Genomic DNA, 17,144 nt, shown 5'->3' on the forward strand with positions numbered 1-17,144 from the left:
GCACCATCGGATAGATGAGTGCCACTGATGTAAAAGCAATTTCCAAATAAAAACTTGAAACTTAAAAACTACAACACTTTCATGGTAAATGAAATAAATAAATAAATAAAATTTTGCACACACATCTAATTTTCCTGACTTCATATTTCAAACAAGTGCTCCTTCAATCTTCAGAACAGGGAAAGGCCACTAGCCTAGTGTTTACCCCAGCACTTCCCTGTTCAGACTTTCTGTTTGTCTGTTTTGTAATGTCAGAGAGGGGTTGTCATGGTCCCATATACTGATATACTAGGCCAGTGCCAGTCAAAAGGACATTTCACCTTGAGTAAATGTTTACATAACTAATTGGGTCAAGATGTGTGATATAAAGTGTAATTGAGTGAGATGTTTGTTCATAGTCAGGGTTGCCAATCAACAATTTGGTAGCCCAATTAGTTCTGATTTGGGAGAATTTGAGACACTATTTGCTCATGGCTCGTGCACATAAGGGCCTATAGACAGCACAAGCCCGATTGGTGCTAAAAGCAACACTGAAAAGCAGACATTGTAGCCGCACTGAAACAGTAAAGTTCAACATCTCTTTTACAAATTCGCACGATCAAGGAGTTTGTACAGTGTTTGTAATATGAAAAGCACCACAAACAGTCTGCATATGAGACTATTCCATGAAATTAGGTAAAACTTTTCGTAAGAAAATGCTCCAAAAATGATACTTTCCGTCCGAATTTTTTAGCTAAATAAGTAACAATCATGAACCATCATGCAAAGATCGCCGCCTCAAATTACCAGATCCATTGCTCAAACGATGTAGCAAAAGAAAGAAAAAAACAGACAGGAAAATGGACCATGCCTAGAGTTCATTGTGCTAACACAATGAGCTAAAAATTAAATAAATAGATACATCAAAGTAAAGATAGTTTGCATAGTTTTGTAACATAGATACTGGGCATGTAAACTGGCCTCAAAAAGAAACTTATAATTTTTCACAAGGTCATATCTTAAAATCCTCTCCATAAAAATGAACAAAAATTGCACACAGGATTACTTCAATACTCTACTCTAAACATATGTCAGTAACTAAACAGTTGTCCATTTGACACAACAGCAAAATACACTGACACGGAACAGCTTACTGGACCACATTCACAGCCCAACAGATTTCTTTTCCTGGGTTCCAATTATTCGCCTGTACATGAACAAAAATTACACACAGGATTACTTCAATACTCTACTCTAAACACATGTCAGTAACCAAGCAGTTGGCCAACTGACACAACAGTAAAATGCACTGACACGGAACAGCTTCGGGACCACATTCACAGGCGAATAATGTGAACCCAGCAAAAGAAATCTGCTGGGCTGTGAATGTGGTCCAGGAAGGTGTTCCATATCAGTGCATTTTGCTGTTGTGTCAGTTGGACAACTGCTTGGTTACTGACATGCTTAGAGTAGAGTATTGAAGTAATCCTGTGTAATTTTTTCAATTCAATTTATAGACAGGATTTTAAGATTTGACCTTGTGAAAAATTATAAGTTTCTTTTTGAGGCCAGTTTAGATAACATCACACAATAGGTCATGGTCCAACAGGCTTTCACCTATTTGCCAGGTCACCCATGTAAGTTTTAGAGCCATGTGGAGCCAAAATTTGTCCTTTTCCTATTTTCCTGCTATAACTAAATAGGAAATACTAGGTCATGATGAGAGGAATACATTGGTATTTTTTTAAAACTATTGTATGACCAATATTGAAATGAAATTACACCCTCCTAATTTTTTGTGTGAGCTTTTGCAAGATGTATACATGGGAAATTATACATATCAAGGGTTCAGAACCAGAAAACCGTGAATGTGTCCCATAACAGTGGCGTAGATTTCTTTTTGACATGTGGGGTGGGGTGGAAAATTTGTCTTGAAGTATAGTGAATCCAGCAGTCCAGCACCTTTTGGCGACAAAAGAAGTTTATGGTACAAATCTTGCAGCGTGAAAATTTTTGGCATATTGAAGCTAAACTGGTGACATGTAGTATAAAAGTGGAATAAATGCACGCTTGAAAGCAGCATAAAAATTAGGAGTGCAGTTGAGGTTAAACTGACCAAATATGAGGTTAATTAACTCTCAGAAGTAGGCCTACTTTACCTTTCTCATGGGGGCAAGGGTTCAAATCCCCCACCCCCCTAGTTATGCCACTGATCTTCTAGTGTTCTGGTGACTTGTGCTCATTTTGTGGAAGCAGGTGACTGTGGGTTAAGGCTTTCTGGCTCTCAAAATATGTCCTTTACCCAAGGCAGTCGGTGCCCCAGCCCTGCCTCTACATTATATAAAATTATCTATCTATGTTTGTGTGTTTTCTTCACTTTTGAGAAATTGCCTTGGTGCCCTTCTCAAATTTTAAACAGTTCCCATGATGCCCTCTTGAAATATTACAAAGTGCTGTGCTGCCTTGCCTTTTCAGTGAACATCTAAGGCAATTATCAACTTGCCCTAAAAAGTTGCTGTGCTCCTTCAGATCCTTAATTTGAGGGCTTAGGGCTGATAGCAATGTCTCAGTTCCTGGGGGCGGGGTAGTTCAATTGGTTATTACTATGGAGGGTCAGTCACATCAGCGAACTGGACCAGGTCCCACCCGGCACCAGGTCTACTTCATCAGCATCAGAAGCTTCCACGTCATTGATGGCCGACATAATCATAAGGTCCTGCATTTTAAGTCATCCTGGCTGATGTTGAAAAGTATGCAGCAAACAACAATGTATCACATGCACTCTCTAATACCACAAGCAGGGAAATTTTCTCTTGAGCTGATCAATCAGAACTCAGGTGGATATCCATGGTGGATCTATGACTCTGAAAAACAGTGAGAGAGAGAAAGAGAGAGGGGGAATTATAACCTATTTACAAAAGGTGTTGAAATTGTCAGTATAACATTGGCACACACCATAAACAAGTTGACCAAGTACTGCATTTTTTGATTCACATCAAGCTTCTCAAAATAGGTCACTGAAGTACCATTGAGGCCTATTGACCTGCACCTATTGTAACACATGGAAAGTGAAACATCCTAGATTTATTCATTAAATTGTTAAATCCTATTTTGAATTGTATGAAAACAAACATTTTGATACACCTTTTGTCAAAATCAGAGCACTCTGATATTTTTGACCCCTTGGACCATAAATGTGACCTTTGACTTTCTCTGCTATAACCTAGGAAGGGTACATCCTGTCAAACTAATAACTACTAGTATACATCATCAGATCGAGCACGAAAGAGCTTGGAAGTTGGAAGTAGTACTACTGTCGCCGTAAAAAGCGGTCGAATATTTTTTAATTTGCTTGCAATGCAAGGATAAGAATAAACAAAAAGTCATTAAATAAAAACATATATCATAGGCGATTAGGCGTAGATCCCCATTCTGGGATTACCCAAATTAAAAAAAAAAGTTATTTATTTTTTTTTCGGGTTTGTAGTGGCCCTGGACCTAGAGCTAAATGCTAAGGATAATTCATTGTTGACTTATTCATTCATTGAATTAGTATCAATTTTGAAATTATTAATAGAGTATGACATATGAGTACAAATTTATTCAAATGACATAGGTCTACATTTTTTTAAAATAAGTCAGCCATGAAAATTGAATGATCCTAGCATTTAATTAGCTCTAGGTCCAGGGACACTACAAAGCCGAAAAAATAAATACCGGTAACTTAAAAAAATATGTTTGATACGGGTACCAGGTTACACGCCGAAATTCACCTCGGGTACCCGAATACGTCATTACCCGATAGGTCACAGCCTTAAATTTCATTGTATTTGGTTTATTTTAAGGAGATAAGATTCATTCATTCATTCCGTTTACTGTTCAAATGAGTGATGACACATCATACAGTGCTACAGACAAACTTGAGCAGAAAATATGCCACTGTCATGCTTGTCTTCACAACCCCCCCCCAAAAAAAAAAAAACATAAATATAAATTACCTGTTGCATGTATTCTTTCTCTGCTTCTGTTTTGAACAGAAGTCATCATCCATGATTTAAAGTATAGCAAGAAGTCCCTGCAGATGTTCATTCTCAACAGCTCAACTGAGATACAATGTACTGTCATCATGCTGGTTCTGGTCACAGTGACCATGATTATGCCTGTCGTTGATGATACTGTTACCTGTATTCATGAAATTTACAGGAAATTGAATATTAAATACATGATGGAAGTACACTCTGCACTGAATCCCTTTCAACAAAGAAAACAAGCTAAGGCACTGTTCACAAACACTTGTAAGGGGGGCCTGATGCAAAAAAGGGGAGCCTGAAAATTTTTACCCTCCTAAGCGGGGCCCTGAAAAAAATTATCACAAATTTTCCTGGAAAATATTTAGTTTATATGCTTTTCTATGGGGTTGACCCATAATTTTCATGTCAAAATTAAGGGGGGGGGGGCCTGAAATTTTTGAGGTCTGTAAAGGGGGGGGGGGGGCCAAAAAATTTTTATGATGACATTTTTTTTCATCAGGCCCCCCCCTACAAGTTTTTGTGAACGGTCCCTAAAGATCGTCCAATTCACAAGATTTTTATCCCACGAAAAATACTGTGCAAATGTTGCTATTCGAGCCCGTAAGTGCATGAACTTACTTATTATTTTACACCCTGTATCACCACTTTAGTTATTCATTGCATAGCTAACTAACTATACAATTTATTAAAGCTCATAGTGTAACCTGCAACAAAATTAGATTTCTTTTGAGTTGTTTCATTCATACAAGTACTAAATAGCAAATGCAATAAATTATCAAGTAAAACCAGGTTTTTTCATGATATCACACTATATTTTTTCTTACACACCCTGAATACCAACTTCCATTTTGCACAGTTGCATTGCTTGGAACATAAGCTTTCCAAATATGTATACTTTTGCTGTAATTGGGTCTATAGTTTTAAAGATTTCAATAACTTTTTCTAATGAAATGAAACAAAAATAGAAGTAGGAGTATCAAAATTTACTTTAGTGAGGCCAAAGTAAATTGTTTGGTTGCCCTTTTTTATGTTTTTTTTGAAAATTTAGCATTTTTTGGTGCAAATTTCTCGAAGTTGGTCAAAATTTAAAAAAAATTAAAAAGCGGCTCCTAGATATTTTTATCTAGTTTTTAAAATTAATTTAAAAAAATTGTTGCCCAAGAATTTTTTTATTACGTTGAAACGAAAAAGGAGTGGACCAAAAACCGTTATTTTTGGGATTTTGGGCCAAAAATGGCATTTTGGCCCAAATTTGACCTTACGGATAAACTTATCAAGTCTTGGCCATTCTAAATATGTATACTTTTATATACGTCAGACCAACAATTTAGCAGTTATGAGACCAACCTTAAGGGAAAAAATTGTGTGTTTTTGGACTGAATTTAAATGTAAATACTTCGTGTTTTTTTATCAAATATTGCATTTAAAGGCTTAATGTACAATTTCCTTCAAATTTAAAATTTGTCATTATATACTCAAAATGCTGAAATAATACTAGTCATAATCATCGGAAATGGTTTCTGTCCATTTTGAGCTGAAATAACGAGGTAAAGTGAAAGAAACACTGCTTGTTATTTTGGCTGTTTAACAAGCAGTTCTATGGGAGGACATAAAGTCATAATTTCTTGAATTATGACTTTATGTCAAACTTTACTCTGTTTACCTACAAACACAACAAATTTGGCTGATTCCATTTAGGTGCAAGTTGTGACATGTGTAAACATTACAAATATGCCAAAAAATCAGGTTTGAAAAAAAATTAACCAAATTCATAAAATATAAGATCGTACATATAGTTTCATCATTTCAATTTTATTCATAATACACATAAAACAGATATATTGAAAAGAATACATTTAAGGCCAGACAGGAGGGTTGAGAAGGTACGTGACCAGGCTCAAACATCCGCAGGCATATTAAACAACAGGACAATACAACACATAAATGCAGTTTATAAAGGAATACATCAATAATATTATATTATAAATTAGAAGTAATATTGCATAAAAATGTTGACAGGGACCCGCCCAAACAATTGCACAAAACGATAAAATATGGTCTAAAAGACGGCATTATGATTTAAATCGACCAGTCATGGTCATATTTTGAATAAAAAATTGAGTAAGAACATAGGATTGCACGTTGACTGAGTGATTTTGAACATTTATCAAAGACCCGTTTCATTGGTTTTTGGCTTTTTGAAACTAAGGGGTAAATGCATCAGGTTACACTTGTTGGAGCTTGTGATGAGGCCTCTACTGCCTAATTCAATACAAAATAACTTTGCGTCATAACCCTGTTCTTGCAAATCAGCGATTAAACCGGCATATTTATTTTGTTTGTAGTCATGGGTTTTGTGGATGTTCTGCTCGAAAGGAATGCTGAGCTCAATAACGATGATGGATTTAGCGCTTTCGTTAACGAGAACCAGATCTGGTCTTTGCTGCGTGGGAAGAATATCAGGAGGGATTGTGGTACCAGCGATTTTAGTGGCACCATCTAAGTCGCAGTAGAATTTCCAGGACTGGTCACTGATATCTTTGAGAGTATCCATGATTATGCGGAGAACAGAGTTATGACGCCAAGTATACCGACCTTGATCAAGCATGATTTTACAGTGATTAAGGACATGATGGAGGGTCTCGTGATGACCACATAAGTTACATTTGGTGTTTAACTTTTTTCCCCAGCGACTCAGATTATTTTTAGTGGGAAGGGTGTCAAGGAAAGCATTCAACATAAATTTCATGATGCCTTTAGGAAGATTGAAAATAAAAGATTTCCAAAGATAATCAGATTTTTCTGAGAGTGCAATCTGAAACATGTCGCCCTGGACCACAAGATTTTTAAATGGTTAACCCAGCTCTCAGTGACCTCGTCCTTGATGGATTTTGTCAAGTCAGTCTTCAGCTTCTTGTATGGCACATTGCTGTCCGAATTATCAACATGATCAATAGCGTTTTGACAATAAGTTGTGATGGAAAAATTTTTAGCCCACTTTTTCTCCCTTTCAAGGCGGGAGTCAAGAGCAACATTGACCTTGGAGTCGGCTTTTGTTCTTGAAGACAAATGAGCTGAAACATGACATTCAAGGTAAAGTTGATACACTGACTTGATATCCATCAGGTGGGGAATATGAATAACCTCGGTGGCAGCGGGTCTGGCAAGACCACACCAGTTTTTAATGTACTTATGAACAACTGAATCGAGAGCAAGGAGATGTGTTTTAGTCAAGTCATGGACGGTGAGAATGAAGCGGCAAGAGGGAAGGAGGTAATTTTTATAGATCTTCACCTTATATTCACCTCTGACAAGAAGGTTGTCAATACGATCGAGCCGGGTACGAAAACTTTAATAGATAAAATGAGTGAATAACAATTATAAAATGTCCTTAGTCCAAATTTAAGGTTGCTTCTAAAAGAGTGATTGAACAAAATGTATATAGGGGCAAGGACTACACCTAGGCTACTGTACTGAAAATTAAGCAAGTCAAAGCAAGTAGTTATTGATTTATTGATCAAATATTGGTTTTCTCTCATTTTTGACTGTAACTCCACAACTGTTGTCTGTGCTGAAATAAAATTTCCATTGCATTAGTTGTAGTCCTTGCCCCTATAATATACATATCTTACTTGTCCCCAATGTGCTATAATTTTTGAGAAAAATGCAAAAATAGGCACAAAATTGGGCAGGGTGTAGTACCCCTTAAAGCAATGTGTGATTTGCATCAAAAATAGATTCCTATATATCTAAATGTCAGTTTTCATTGAATAGCTACTGATCACATTGACCCCTTTTAATTTCGAGCCAAACAAATGAGGTAAAACGGAGAGAGCGCAAATGAGGTAAAACAGAGAAAGCGCCTATCGGGAGATTTGCAGCGAGTGATATTTAGTGTCTATGGCGAGTGGAAAATCGCTCACTAGAAATCGAGTTTGGGCAAGCGGTGGCGAGCGAGAGCGATCGCTTGCCTCAAACGGCAAGACCTGAATAGCGATATACACACAGTTTATGCGTCAAGTTAACGTACAGCGCCTACAATAATGTATAATCTTGCCAATCGTATTATTTATATCATTATTGATGGAGCTACACGCAGCTGATGGGATGTACAAACAAGACATTCTACCAAGGTATATGCATACAGTTTATACAATGATTCAATATACACACGCAGGAGACATGAAAATATAGGGGCAAGGACTACACCTACTGTACTGAAAATTAAGCAAGTCAAAGCAAGTAGTTATTGATTTATTGATCAAATATTGGTTTTCCTCATTTTGACTGTAACTCCACAACTGTTGTCTGTGCTGAAATAAAATTTCCATTGCAGTAGTTGTAGTCCTTGCCCCTATAATATACATATCTTACTTGTCCCCAATGTGCTATAATTTTTGAGAAAAATGCAAAAATAGGCACAAAATTGGGCAGGGTGTAGTACCCCTTAAAGCAATGTGTGATTTGCATCAAAAATAGATTCCTATATATCTAAATGTCAGTTTTCATTGAATAGCTACTGATCACATTGACCCCTTTTAATGTCGAGCGAAACAAATGAGGTAAAACGGAGAGAGCGCAAATGAGGTAAAACAGAGAAAGCGCCTATCGGGAGCTTCACACAGCTAATGGGATTCAAACAAGACGTATTAAAGACAAATAGCAGGCCGTGCCGTTTAGATTTTAAAGGCGAGTGGTTAATCACTCGCTAGCACGAAGCGAGGCGAGTGGTCGAATTTTCACAAATACCACTTGGGTATAATAATAAAATAGAGCTTCGGTCATAATACGGTATTTATGTATTTATGTTGAAATGCGCGCGAAGCGGGCTAAAATTTGTGACTTTTTCCGCTTTGAGAGGGCAGACTCGATTTAATGCTGAAATGGCTGATTCAATGGCTGATTTTGAGAGATTTGCAGCGAGTGATATTTAGTGTCTATGGCGAGTGGAAAATCGCTCACTAGAAATCGAGTTTAGGCGGCGGTGGCGAAGCGAGAGCGATCGCTCGCCTCAAACGGCAAGGCCTGAATAGCGATATACACAGTTTATGCGTCAAGTTGACGTACAGCGCCTACAATAATGTATAATCTTGCCAATCGTATTATTTATATCATTATTGATGGAGCTACACGCAGCTGATGGGATGTACAAACAAGATGTTCTTCCAAGGTATATATGCATACAGTTTATACAGTACGTCATTCGATGATTCAATATACACACGCAGGAGACGTATTTATTCAGTACTCGATCGATGAGCTCAGAATAAAACCGGGGTGACCCGGTTTAAATAAATGATAAATTTCAATGTAATTAAAAGCACTCAAGTTCAGGCTTTATAGTCGTTCACAGGGCATGTACACCAATGGCCATTACAATGGTGCAAAAAGTAGAAATTAAAAAAAAATTGAGGGCGTTGCTGTGGAGCAAATCTCACATTATGGCTTTTAATACAGGTTGTAGTGTAGTTGTTTGCTTGATTCTTTGGAGTCTTGTATGGTGGTGATGTGGTAGGGTAGTTTGTTCCAATCTTGAACTGTTCTTGGCCAGAACGAATAATTATAGCAATCCTTGTTTATCAACCGGCAGGGGCAGGAGACCCTCTTAGCCTTGTGGAGGATGGTTAACCCACTGAACCTATTGGCTGTTCTACAATCTTTCAAAGAACACCAATCCTGAATCCTAGATCTTGTAAATTGTAGTCATTCATAATCACAACTTTTATTATTTCCTTCCTGAAAATGTATACTTTCATAATACTAATCATCATTGCATTGCGGCAGTCATATACATGTCATGATGTACAGTCGGGCATGACAGACTATAGGTATGCTAGGTGAATTCAAATTTGCCATCAAACTGCATCATTTTACATAATATCAAATTAAAGCCCTTGAGTAAAGAAAGCCAAAACTGAAAACATTTTTGTCATAGCACTTTCTGTAACAAAGTTACATCTTGTCAAAGATTGTTAGATTGACTTTCATCAAAAAGATTCTGCTAGCAAAATCCCCCAAAACGGCATTTAGGGGTGTTTCTAGATCTTAGTCTCATGGCGATAGCAGCTTTTTTTAATTGAACTGCTATCAAAATCCCTCTAAAATTCCATGTGTGACTTGATTATCACCATAAAAAATCATATATTCATGGGTCAAGTGAAGTATAGAAAACATATTTTTATGTAGGTTTCCTTCACTGACCTGTTCTCGAAAAAATTCAAATTTCTATGTAAATACATGAAATACCGTATGCATATTGTGTTTGGGCTCCCGTCTCGCGAATTTCAAGCTGACAGACTAGCAAATGTGTTAACTAAGGTTTGCCTGGGATACCTACAGACTATTCTGTGGCAGCTGTACGTACTATGGCAGTAGCGTAGCCAGCGGGGGGGCAGAGTGCAAAAGAAAAAGTGCCCTCTGACAAAAAAAAAAAATGAAAAAAAAGAAAATCAGGAGGGCAAAGGAAAAGAAAAAGGGCAAGGAGCCCTTTTCTAGCAAAATTCAGGGCCAAAATAGTGTAAAATACAAAATTTTTCCAGCTATCTTGCAATACATTGTAACAATAAAGCCCTTTTAAGCCGGATAATGGGCTAAAATAGTGTAAAATACCATTTTTTTAGCTTACGCCGCACATCATCACAATAGGGCCCTTTTCGGGAAGCTCAAGACATACAGTCTCTATGTATTGTATGATGCAATGCAATTTTTTTCGTCTGTTCCCCCAAAATTTTATTTTGCCCCCCTGACCAAGAAAGCTGGCTACGGCTACGCCCTGTACTATGGGCATGATGGGGTAGCCCCGGTAGGCCCACCATGCATGCATTCAGCATGGTATGCCACTGTGCCAGGCGGCTTGGGCCCATGCATGACAGGATCTGTAGAATTGTGAATGCCGTCGATTTCGCGGCGCATGGCCGGTGGCATTTCCATAATAATCATGTTATATTTATCACTAATATTTGTAAGTAAGCTTACATCGGAGACGGAGTGTCATGTGTACTGAAATTTGTCAGTGTCCCTGAATAATTTCTTGATTTTATTCAGTTCGGTGAAATTTACTCAGTTGGTTATTTGTATTTTCATGTATCAGTCCCACAGTGAATTCATTTGGAATATACAGTATTACTCACAAAATTAAGAAAATTAAACATCATCCGAATCTCCGGTTGTTCACGATCGCAATCTGCATCGCATTTCACTTGTAAACAAAGTGAAACTCCCACCTGCTCCAGTCATAGGGCCTGCACTTTGGCTCGTTTTTTGCAGGTTTACATGGTCCAATAATCACAAGATGACTGACATGTGGTAACAAAGGAAGCAGTCACTGCAATTTGATTATGTCCCATATGATTGGCCATTCAAGACACCCCTGTGAATATACTATAGCGGCCTTTTCAAAATATAATACCTGTTTGCTTGACTGTATTGACAATACCCGGGAACAATACACACAGTATATGCATTGGACAAACTTTTTACAATAAGCATATGATAAGTGATGATGTGACCTCCAGATTTATACATCGTTCGTCTCGCACACTGACAACATTTGATTGAATGGACTGTAGGCTACTGCGCCGTGATTACGGTGAAGGACACCTGTTCAAATCCTTTGTTTGGAGCCAATCGATAAAAGCATGCAGGGCCTCTATACCCATGTACAGTTTATCCCTACATAACCTATGTCTTGAATACGCTGGCAAAGTTATGTAATAATCGGATTAATACTATATAGCAGTAGGTAAAAACAAGTTTTGAATAATCCGCGCTATAAAGTCTCATTCAGTGATCCCAGCGAAAGTGAAAAAAAAATCAAATTGTTACGTTTATAAATTTTTTTAATGAAAAACAAATGGCAAAAAAACAAAACAGGAAAACGACAGTATTGACGAAGTTGAAGCCCCATTCAAATACATGTAGCTAATTTATATACTGTCAGTACCGGTATATAAATTACAGACTCACGTAAATGCATTATTTTTGTCTTATAGACACACGGCGCGGCTTTCGGCTGAACCACTGCACTAGCATGTTAGCACATCTATGACAATGACGAAAGGTACAAAATCAGCCATAGGCCTTTAGATATAGCAGAAGACACAAAAGTGGTGTTTTATGACCTTTGACATTCTTTTGTGGCGAGTGACATGGTCTTTCAATTCACGCCGAGTGTCCTTGACAGGTTTGACTATGCTTCAGTGGTCATGAAAGAACTCAAAAGATAACCTCTGCCCCAATAATCCCAAGCAATTGTCTGAAACTGCTCCTCGGATCATAAGAACTCAGTCCTCAAATGATAGTCATAATAATGTCCAAAATATAAAAATTACTGACTATCATTGAAGACTGAGTTCCGCAGTCTAGTATCCAAAATCTGAATTTCAATCAAAAAATCACTGAATGGGCCTTTAGTTCCCTCCTCTCCTTACCCTGGCAATATAAATCAAAGAAAAATAAAGAAAAAAATAAAGAAAACAAGAAAAGAAAATTAACCAAATTAAGGGATCTGTTTTGAGCGTTTCGATAGTATTTTTTGAGGGACATGAGAGCACATCAGACATATCGAATTGCATTCTGAATACGAAGAATGTCTTTCTGATATCAAATAAATTTCATTGTTTGAAATTCACGATATAATACAAATTTTATGACAAATTATTAAAATTTGATATTTTTCACATTTTTGATAGTCCTCGAAGTAAATATCATAAATCTAATGTTATATTCTTAAACAGTCCCTGGCATACAGATACCATACATGTATAGGCCTATGTATAGTAAATTTGTCTGCTTTATCTGTTTTGTGCTGTTTAAGCAAATAGTTAAACATAATTTCCATAAAATGTAAGCTTTTACTGTCAGATATGTCCCCTTTTAATTTTGAGCAGAACAAGTGAGGTAAAGCAAAGAAAATTGAAATTTACTACTACTATAGCGCCAATGAATGTTATACGATTGTAAAACGGTACGATCCTCTGGGTGTGTGGGGGTGTGTGCGTATGTGTGTCCTGCACGCGTATTTTTTTTCTGCAACTATAACGGGACGCAATACGATACCGGTAATGCTATAAGAATCAAACTTACAAGAAAGATGGCTCTTGTCAAATCCTACAATTCTGTCAGATAAAATATGCATATTTGCATTAAATTTTTAATTAATCGACATAATTGATTAATTAATAAATATATTATTTAATGATTTACCATAATTCCAAATATGTCAAACAATATGTCAAATTAAAGCTAATGAAATGCTTTATAAATTGGTCAGAGCGCATTTTGCAGAATGCATTTAGTACTTTAGTTACATGATTCCAAACATTCTATTCCAATTTTTTGCTATACACGCATAGGAGCTGTACTTTTAAAATCCGCGCCTAATCAATAATAATAGTCTTTCACTCCATTGTCAAAGTCATGCGCGTATTTTGGGGGCTTTGGGGGCGCCAGCCCCCGGGGTAAAAGCAGGGGCGGCAAAAATGAAGGGCGGCGGCGGATGAAGAAGGGCGGCAAAAACAGGGCCGGCAAAAACGATGGGGCGGTAAAAATAATTAGTAATTAAAAAGGGCGGAAAATTTTGGAAAAAATGGTACTATACATCGAAATGTGTTGCTTTTTGGGCGCTTGCGCCTGAAACCGTTTTTTTGTTTGTTTTTTTTTTTTGCTCTTCACTTTTTCAAGCGACAGAGAAAAAATTGGGTCAACCTTTTTCGGCTGTTGAGGAAGGGGCGGCAAAATTGAATTTTCTTCAGCCCCCGGGGTTGGGGCGGCCACGGTACGCCACTGAAAGTACTGTGCTCCCTGTAGCATTATGGAGTGACCAGGTCCTAGAGCACATCACTCCACGCCATATATAAATTCTCCCAGTCACATTTCCCCAATATGAAATTTAAAAAAAGTTAAAATATAATTTTACTTCTTTTAAAGTTTTGCAGAGGCGGGGTTCGAACTCACGGCGCACCACGACGCTTTGGAGATGCTCTATGAGCCTAGCGCCTTAGACCACTCGGCCACTTGTCTTGATGGAATCTTTTACGAAACGTATTTGTAGATATAATCGCAACTTCAATATAGGCCTACTACGTGACGAGCAAAAAGCAGAAAACGTACCATATTTTGGAATTTTATTTGCCTAAAAACATTAATGTGTATTAATAGCGCTCAATTGTTGTTAATCCGACAATAAACATGATAAATACGCGTCTATATGGACAATACATTATATCGATTTTGACATGTGCTCGCACGGTGTCAGTACATTTCCATGGTCAGTAAAATACTATAGAGGAACCTACCATTTTTCTTGTATACACGTTCGATGTTTTTATCAATTACATAAAAAATCCATTTTAGACCCCAAATGTTTCATTATACCATTATGGAATTTGAGCAAATCAATTACCGACACAAGCAGGTATACAGTGTATTATTTTAATTTTTATTTCGTATCTCAGGAGTACAGCTCACTTGGTAAGGCATCAGAATTTGGTACACTAGCGCTTCGAACTTTAAATCGGAAGGTGGTGAGTTCGAGCCTCATCACGGTCACATTAATTTTATAAACCAAATATTGTTCGAACTTTTCATATTTGTGTTTCTTTTATTGTTTCTTTTCTTTGTCTTTTTTTTTCTTGTTTTCTTTATTTTTTTCCTTAATTTTCTTTGATCCATATTGCCAGTGTAAGGAGAGGAGGGAACTAACGGCCCATTCAGTGATTTTTTTTATCCGGACGATCGTAAAAATCATCAAAATTCAGATTTTGTACAAGACTGTGCGGAACTCAGTCTTCAATGATATAGTCAGTAATAATCTTTTGGTCATTATATGACTATCATCATTTGACGACTGAGTTCTTATGATACATCATCCGAAGAGCAGTTTCAGACAATTGCTTGGGATTGTTGGGGCAGAGGTTATCTTTTGAATTCTTTCATGACCACCGAAGCAGAGTTAAACCTGTCAAGGACACTCGGCGTGAATTGAACTGACCATGTCACTCGCCACAAAAGAATGTCAAAGGTCATAAAACATCAACTTGGTGTCTTCTGCTAGTGGTTCAGCCCTAAGCCGCGTAGGCCTATTTAAGACAAAAATAATGCATTTACGTGAATCTGTAATTTATATACTGACAGTATATATAAATTAGCTACATGTATTTGAATGGGGCTTCAACCTCGTCAATACTGCCGTTTTCTTGGGTTTTGTGCCAATTTTGTTCATTAAAAATTTTTATAGAAGTAACAATTTGATTTTCGTTTTCACTTTCGCTGGGATCACTGAATGGGGCTTTGCAACCCGGGTTTGCAACGCGATATATTCAAAACTTGTATTCACCTACTGTTATAGCATTAATCCGATTATTACACAACCTCGCCAGCGTATTCAAGACATCCAATGCAAATAATCACCTAGATTATGACGTATCATACCGTAAATATGGCGGAGTACTCAAATTCATTCAACAAAAGCATGATTACAAGCTATTGCAATCTACCGCGACAGCTCGTCTCACACACATAACAAATGCACAAATACGATCAAATAGGTTGACGACAACGTTTGATTGAATGCACTGCATTGTGACATGATTACGGTGAAGGACACCGGTTCAATTCCTTTGTATGGAGCCAATCAATAATTTCACGCACATCCTCTATTATTGCCCAATTATTGCCCGGGATGATTGCACACTGTAAAAGAGCTATTGTTATAATGTTTGATGAATCGTGTTTAACTACCGTATTTGCTTAAGAACGGCACAATACAGATAAAGCAGACAGATTGACTACATGTAGTACATGTATATACATATAGGGAATGTGTGTGAGTCGAGTATTACCTAATTATAATAGGGGCGTATCCAAAAATGAATTCACGCCCCTTCCAAATGTCAAGCCAAAGTGCAGGCCCTATGCCCATTTCCGGCAAGAAATTGTAAAACTCGCGGGTGAAAGTTAGACTGCTGCCCTCAGTCGTCAACCGTCTGGATTGACGACTGAGAAAACTACGTGGAAAAAAAGTGACGGATTTTGCAACAGGATTCCTGTGGCATAGAGCATGCGCAGTTGTGTCCAAATTGACCTTTTGACCGAGTTTGTTGTTTTTAGAAGTTCAGAGCGCGATCTTGTCACAGTGGCGCGGTACAGCGACGCGGTACACGGGCGCCGCTAATCAGTCGCGCTACGGCGCACAACCAAAGTCGCATTGAATAGTTTTCAGAAGTCTGTCATGATATTGGCTGTAAGATAATCAGTCGTCACTACGAAGCATATAGCCTGAGTCCCTTGGCCCCGACCTCGAAACAATTCAAAATGGCGGAATAAAATGGCCGTTTCTCGTTCGGGGCTAGACTAATTCCAATCAGCCGTCTACACTTCGCATGTACTTTGTTATGCTTCGTAGTGACGACTGATAATCTTCCAGTCCATATCATGACGGACTTCTGAAAAATATTCAATGCGACTTTGGTTGTGCGCGGTAGCGCGACTGACTAGCGGCGCCCGTGTACCGCGTCGCTGTACCGCGCCGCTGTGATAAGATCGCGCTCTGAACTTCTAAAAACAACAAACTCGGTCAAAAGGTCAATTTGGACACAACTGCGCATGCTCTATGCCACAGGAATCCTGTTGCAAAATCCGTCACTTTTTTTCCACGTAGTTTTCTCAGTCGTCAATCCAGACGGTTGACGACTGAGGGCAGCAGTCTAGTTCGGGGCCTGAGAACGAAACATGCAAAAAAGTGTCGAGAAATTTCTTTTGTATTTTATTGTTTTCACGACGGAATTCCGGGGTGCATGCGCAGTAGCTCAATAGAAACTAGTCAAACTCATCAGCAGTATTATCGTTGACGCCTGTGCAATACTTGTTGTACGGCCACGGCCAGTAAGGGCTTGTAAAAGAGATGATTACATGATTAATTATTCATGAAATTGAATTTTTTTGTGAAATCAGAGCAGAGAGATGCCATCAGCTTGTCTGTGTGAAAGTGCATAGAAAAAACAACAAAATATGTTTAATTTCAAACCTGATTGTCAATGGTGAAACTTTGGCTGGAGAAGTTGAAGGTGACGTTGCTTGTTATCTTTTAGACCGTTTATCTGAAGTCATGGGTTCTTTTAGAGCAAAATAGGAGGC

General features: G+C 37.9%; 1 long non-coding RNA gene across 1 annotated transcript; it reads right to left on the reverse strand.

Annotated features, from left to right (window-relative positions):
• Nucleotides 1-2,097: 2,097 nt before the first annotated feature.
• On the reverse strand, nucleotides 2,098-11,244 carry LOC140167255 (uncharacterized). The gene is made up of 3 exons (XR_011861013.1): nucleotides 11,141-11,244; nucleotides 3,978-4,161; nucleotides 2,098-2,843 (listed from the first exon to the last, which is right to left on the reverse strand). It is a non-coding gene; the product is annotated as an uncharacterized lncRNA (long non-coding RNA).
• Between the last annotated feature and the right edge of the window lie 5,900 nt (nucleotides 11,245-17,144).

The sequence above is a fragment of the Amphiura filiformis genome, chromosome 13 (genome assembly GCF_039555335.1).
Source record: "Amphiura filiformis chromosome 13, Afil_fr2py, whole genome shotgun sequence".
NCBI classification, from domain to species: domain Eukaryota; kingdom Metazoa; phylum Echinodermata; class Ophiuroidea; order Amphilepidida; family Amphiuridae; genus Amphiura; species Amphiura filiformis.